This window comes from Colobus angolensis, unplaced genomic scaffold, assembly GCF_000951035.1.
Source record: "Colobus angolensis palliatus isolate OR3802 unplaced genomic scaffold, Cang.pa_1.0 Scaffold14, whole genome shotgun sequence".
Classification (NCBI taxonomy): domain Eukaryota; kingdom Metazoa; phylum Chordata; class Mammalia; order Primates; family Cercopithecidae; genus Colobus; species Colobus angolensis.
The window spans coordinates 20093289-20100691 of record NW_012114488.1 but is presented as its reverse complement, the minus strand read 5'-3'; positions in this window follow the sequence as shown (position 1 = coordinate 20100691).

The window sequence follows — 7403 nt, the reverse complement described above, 5'->3', positions numbered from 1 at the left end:
AAAAAAAAATTAATAAAAAAATGGGCCAAAGATTTGAACAACTTCGCCAAAGATGTACAAGTGGCAAATAAGAACATAAAAATATACTCAATATTATTCACCATTAGGGAAATACAAATTAAAACCATAAGGTACCACTATGCACTTATGAGAATGGTTAAAAGTTAAATCTTACAATACCAAGTGATGGCAAGAATGTAAAACTACCATAAATCTCATACATTGCTGGTGAGCATGCAAAAAGGTACAGCTACTCTGGAAAACAGGTAATATTTTATATTTAAGTGAATGCTTAGCCATATGACCCAGCAATTCCATTCCTAGCTATTTCCCTAGCAAAATAGAAATTTCTGTTTGTGCAAAAACCTGTATGTGGATTTTGTTTTTAGAAGCTCTGTTTATAATCACCCAAACATGAAAATAACTGTATGTCTTTCAATGGGTAAGAAAACTATAGTTCAAAAATAAAATGGAATATATTCAGCAACATAAAGGAATGGGGAATTGATATACACAACAACATGGACGAATTTTGAAAGCTTTATGTTAAGTTTAAAATCCAGTTTTCAAAAGTCTTTAATAGATGAATGAATTTATATGACATTCTGGAAATAGGAAAAACTACAGCAATGGTAACAGATCAGTAATTACCAGGGTGGGGATAGGAGGAATCAGGTTGGTGATTCTAATTCCATATTCTGATTGTGGGAGTAGTTATTTAAATCTGTGTGTTAAAATTAATAAACTATATACCAAAAAGTTAATTTTAATGCATATTAAATTTTAAAATTTTTAAATTAAAATTGGCTTGTTAAGCACTCAAATTGTGATGTAATAATCCATCTGTTCCTAGTATTACCTGTTTCTCTTACTTTTTTTGCTGCAAATTGTTCGTTGACATTTTCAAATTAGTAATAATTACCTATGCTGTGGAGAGATTGGTGGGAGAAAGGCTTGAAAAATTTCTCACCATTCATCAAGTCTCCTTGGTCTTTAAAAATAAGTTTCTGATATAATGTACATTTTATCTCATAGTCTACCCTCAGGATATTGCCAAACCCTCTTTTGAAGAAAATAAGAAAGCAGGGTCTGGGCCATTACCAGTGTTTGGGACAGGACATTTTGGAGTCTACCATGCTAAACCTAATAGGCAAAATTTGAAAATGTGGGGCTTCTGCCTCCTAAATTCTGCGGTGATGACTCCAGAGTAATCAAGGCATCAAAAATAGAAAAGCCCAGCAAATCAGGGTCTCTGTTACTGAGAGGTCCTAAATAGTAATCCTGGCCAAAGTATCAAGCTCTAACTCCCTCTGTGGCAGCCACAGTGCTATCAGTAGGCTAAATCCATCCTCTCTTTCAGAGTTCATCCTCTCTCCCACACTCACATGGCAATAATTGAAACTTTGGGTACATTTGCCTTGCCTTTCCATATATGATTCTACACTGAATAAATCCTGCAGCTTTTATGCCATCCACTTTATCTCCTCTTTCTTCTCAACTTAAAGTCCCACTTTTCTGAATACTCTCAGAAAGGGCAGGCATAAATCCGAAACTATACATCAGATCAGACTAGAAATCCCTATAGAGCTCTCTAGTCCCTGTAGCTCAGTCTTCAGATCAGGTGTGGAGTCAGGATAAAAAGGCATGATTATCCAGAATAAATGGCCATGGCTCGTTCCACAGAGACCAGCGTAAAACTTGGAGGGGAGACTTATCTTGTTAATTCTCAGCAGCTGTCTTTAGGTTTTAGCAGCTGTTTGGGAGTTTAATGAGAGTAGAGGAGAATAGCTCTCCATTTGGAAATGCAAGAGGGTTTTGGACTAATTTTTTTCCAAAGAATTGGTGCTGAATGCATAAATGAGCTCCTAATATTTTTCACGTCTTGTATTTTAGCATGTTGAATTGTAAAGGGTTAAAAAGATTTAAAGAGTTTTTAAGTTCCTCCAGCAAAGGTGAAATATTGGCCAACTGGTAGATCACTTAGAAATTGCCCATCATGGCCGGGCGCGGTGGCTCAAGCCTGTAATCCCAGCACTTTGGGAGGCCGAGACGGGCGGATCACGAGGTCGGGAGATCGAGACCATCCTGGCTAACACGGTGAAACCCCATCTCTACTAAAAATGCAAAAAAATTAGCCGGGCGTGGCGGCGGGGGCTTGTAGTCCCAGCTACTTGGGAGGCTGAGGCAGGAGAATGGCGTGAACCCGGGAGGCAGAGCTTGCAGTGAGCCGAGATCACGCCACTGCACTCCAGCCTGGGCGACTAAGCGAGACTCCGTCTCAAAAAAAAAAGAAATTGCCCATCATAATTTCTGCATGAGGGTTTATGAGGTCAAACAGGAAAAAAAGAGATGAATAATTTTAAAGCTGTCAGAGACCCAGGTGGGAGTTAAGTTAATGACTGCACTGTTCTGAATGGAGAGGCTACCTGTATCCTGAAGCAGATATACTCATATCCTAAGTCTTGTAAGTGCCTTTCCTTGTCTCCGTTCCTCAGAGTGTGACTATAGGACCACATATGATGCTTTTGGACTCTGCAGTTACCCACAAGCATGTCCTTTATATAGTGTATATTCTATAATGTGTCAGTGTTTTTGTCATAAAATATTACTTATCATATGTATGCCTATCAATCAACAAGTGGATAAAGAAACGTTGGAATACTACTCAGCCACAAAAAGGAATGAATTAATGGCATTCACAGCAATCTGGATGTGATTGGAGACCACTATTCTAAGTGAAGTAACTCAGGAATGGAAACCAAACATTGTATGTTCTCACGCATAAGTGGGAGCTAAGCTATGAGGATGCAAAGCTATAAGAATGACACAGTGAACTTTGGGGACTCCAGGAGGGGAAAGGGTGAGAAGCTGTTGAGGAATAAAAGGCTACAAATGGGGTTCAGTGTATACTGCTTGGCTGATCAGTACACCATAATCTCACGAATCACCACTAAAGTACTTACTCATGTAACACCTGTTCCCCAAAAACCTATGGAAATACAAAAATTTAAAAAATATTACTTATCATATTTAATTTTAAAAGGACACAATAATTTATTTTGTCAAAAGCAAAACCAATTTCCTGATTAAGTTTATGAGGAACTTATTTAACTTGAGTGATAATTTAGGATAAGATGTTCCACAAGTTTTTTGCTAGAATAGGTACATTTCAAGAAAAAAATTGCACCCACCTCTATGTATTCAAAAGCTTTCTCTTAAGTTCTAAAAAATGCTCACTGATTGACATCACAGTGAGTGAGATTTCTTAATACAGAGGCCTATTTTTTTTTTCTAATTTCACCCGGATGCTTTAGAATCTCTTGTTCACTGACACTATATCACAATGCTGGTCTCTTTAGACATCAAAGCCATGACTTTCTGACAATCCTGCCTCCTATATCTTCTTTTATATTGAGCCTTACTTTCACAACCTTTCCAAACTGTTTAAATCATTGTAATACTGCAATGTATTTGCAGTTATCACAAATCATTATTTACATTTTAAAAATAGTTTTGACAATGCTCTGGTTATTCTTACTGATGTGATAGAATCATTCTCTCAATATCTCCTTCACCCCTTCCAACAAAATCATAAATTTACTTAGAAATATATTAATCTGCCGGGCGCGGTGGCTCAAGCCTGTAATCCCAGCACTTTGGGAGGCCGAGGCGGGCGGATCATGAGGTCAGGAGATCGAGACCATCCTGGCTAATACGGTGAAACCCCGTCTCTACTAAAAAATACAAAAAACTAGCCGGGCGAGGTGGCGGGCGCCTGTAGTCCCAGCTACTCGGGAGGCTGAGGCAGGAGAATGGCGTGAACCCGGGAGGCGGAGCTTGCAGTGAGCTGAGATCCGGCCACTGCACTCCAGCCTGGGCGACAGAGCGAGACTCCGTCTCAAAAAAAAAAAAAAAAGAAATATATTAATCTATAATGAATACAATTATACACTCTGCCTTCCTGATGGGCAGGGACCATAACTGGCCATTGTATCTCAGATTTAGCACAGAGTGGAAAACACAGTCAACAGTAACACTTGCTACATGTTTACTGAATAAATAATTCTCATCATACTTCCCTACAGCTTCAGAAGGAAAAATAGTACTTCCGACACTGGACCTTATGTCTCCCTTTATGTATGAAAATTTTCTGTTTCTGTTTCTGTTTCTCTGACTGCCTTTCACATCTTCCCCGAAACTTTGTCCTCCAATGTTAAACTCGGCTTATGGCTTTTGAGCTGTCCTCTTTCTTCTAGAATGTTCCAGTCCAAGAGCAGGCGGCTTCTGAATTGATTCTAGAATGCTTTTCTGGCTCATGCAACTTCATCTACTTCACCTCCACTATACCAGAAATTAGTCAAACATTTTTGTTTTTTCTTTTGATTAATATCACTTCATACCAAATGATGAAGCATGCTTCTCTCATAATAAAAGAAAATAATAAAAAAAATTAAGTTCCAAACAATGATAGTGCAGTTGCCCAATAAAATAAGAAATATAAAACATTTTCTGCCGGGCGCGGTGGCTCACGTCTGTAATCCCAGCACTTTGGGAGGCCGAGGTGGGTGGATCACCTGAGGTCTGGAGTTCGAGACCAGCCTGACCAACATGGTGAATTCCTATCTCTACTAGAAACACAAATTGGCCGGGCATGTTGGCGGGCACCTGTAATCCCAGCTACTCGGGAGGCTGACACAGGAGAATCGTTTGAACCCGGGGGGGCGGAGGTTGCAGTGAGCCAAGATCGCACCACTGCACTCCAACCCGGGCAGAGCAAAACTCCATCTCAAAAAAAAAAAAAAAAAAAAAGAAATAGAAAACATTTTTGATTTATTCAATTCAAAAATCATCTATTGAGAACTTAGAACTTACTGTGTGTTAGGCTCTGTGCTAGCCACTTAAAATATTTCATTTCAACATCACAACACTATAAGGTAGATGTAATTTTGATTCCCAAATTCCATGTGAGGGCACTAAGGCTTGAAGAAGTTAAATGGACCTAAAATGGAAAGGTACAGCTGGCATCGGAACGCAGGTGATTTTGACTCTAGGATCAGGGCCCTTGAGTGCAATGTTATTATGTCCTCCCAAATTCACGTACACAAATCAACATTTACACCAAGTTTGGAGATATCGTTAAATATTATTTTATACCAGAGTCACAGTTAACAACTGCATTTCAACAGGCTCCATTCAGAGCATTAACTCGTGGCTCCTTTCAATGGAGATAATGGCTGAACAAACTCTCTAAGCTCTAGGTAGAGTCATCCCCTGATATTCTACTGGTGATGTTCAAGGGTATTTTAACCAAGGGAAGTGCAAAAAGGGTGAGAACAATTTTTTTTAAAAGTAAACCAAAGAGAAAGCAGATGTATTTCTAAAGCAACTAGCTTTACACAGAGTGCCCTGGACTTACAAGCATTGAGAAAAAAATTGCCTGTTGTCATAGACCCAAACTGGCTGGAAAGCAGGGCAGTCTCTGTGCAGGTGAGAGGGCAGCAGGTTGCAGCAGCTTATATTTGCAGTGTGTCTTCATCCACCTCTGTGCATCCTCTGGAGTTCCCCCTATCTGCCCATTTAATACTAAATACCTGAAGTGCATTTTAAAGTCTCGTATCAGATTTGTCCTCTTGAAAAGCTATTAAGCTAGTTACCCTGCAGCCCGGAGGGCTCTTCTTCAGTAAAACTGATTGTACCACAGCATCACCATTAGAACAGCCCTCCATGGCTGCCTGCATAATTCCTGCGAAAGGTCACCAGTACTTCAACTACAAAGGCCTTTTTTCTTTTACCAAAAAAAAAAAGGAAGAAATGGTAAATCGGTATTTTCAATTTTTCAAGAACAAAACTGACATAAAAGCCCAGACACATTTTTTTTTCCTTCTTCTCACCATACTCATAATAACTGCACTCAATTGCAAACCTTGGAAGGAAAGTTACCTCATTATGTTATGATCTAAGCCAAAATCCATTTTAATGTCTATTCCTGTATCTGGATATTGATTCTATTCTACAGATATCCCACCTGGAAGTGTGGAAATTTCTAGTATTGGATGACATAAAGCAGAATCTGGGCACTATTTTAGACTGATTTTGTAATGACAAGCCAATCTGCCCCGCAGTGGAATAATAAACATGCTCCCTGCAAGCTGCCCACGGGGAACCACAGTGAGAAACAGCTGATCTCCTGTGTGACATCAGTTCAAAGCAGTTGTCCTACATCCAACCTTGAGACTGGGGTAAGATTGTGTGTGATGGATTCATACCTGGCAGAATATAATAGAATATAATGGGATTGCGAGTTGCATAGAAGCAGTACATTAACAGATTATCAGATTATCACTTTTGCCTTCATAAATACCCTATCTTCTCACATCCAAGCTACCTGTAAACACTCATCTTTTAAAACCACTCTCTCTCTCTGTCCTGTTTTCTGCGAGCACACTCTCAGTGAAAAGCACACTCAGAGGCTGAGAAAGCAAAAGCTGAAGGAATTGTCAGTGAAACTTGGCCTTTATTGTAAACAAAAATTAGATTCTTTAAATAGTTTATGAATGAAATATAGTTTGATAAGCACTATTTCTTCTGATTTCTTATAAATGGACAACTCTTTCTCTGGATTTTCTCCTGAATAATTTAAAGACAAATTTTCTATTGTTTTGGCATTAAAAAATAGTTTTTCTTTCCAAGATAAAGGACTAGAAAGCTCTAGCATGTCATGAGAATAAGGACACTGAAGGACAAGGATTTACTAATGCCTCCTCAATCCAAAACACACAGGAGCAAAGAAAATTCATTTTAAAATTTGAGCATCTTGCCCATCATGGTTGAGAGGAAACTGTTTCTATAAGTGATTCAGAAATATAGTTTACTGGACTCCTGGACAATTTCACTTTCTTAGAGGGGGAATAAGAGGTCAGTGAACTGTGGGATAACCTGTTTATTTGGTGATTTAGGGTAGAATAAAGGAGGTAGATAAGAAGGTTTAAAAAAATCACAGTAGTGAGGCAGTCCTAAAAATTCAACTTAAAAACTAAATATTGTTAGAATTTTCCAGCAAGATTCTTGAAGCTAATAGCCTTGTGATAGAGACTATAATAAAGATAGCAAAATTGAGGCACAAGAAATTCAGTTATTTTCATAACATCCGATTCAAATCCCCACAGCTCTTTCATGACACTTAACTGGTCCATTTGTTCAACTGTGCCACATCCTCTGATATTCTTGTTTAGGAAAAAATAAAATATTACCTGAAATTTTCACACTTGGTGATCCTGAACCTCCTTTTTTTTTTTTTTTTTTTTTTTGAGGCAGAGTCTTGCTCTGTCGCCCAGGCTGGAGTGCAGTGGCGTGATCTCAGCTCACTGCAAGCTCCGCCTCCCGGGTTTACGCCATTCTCCTGC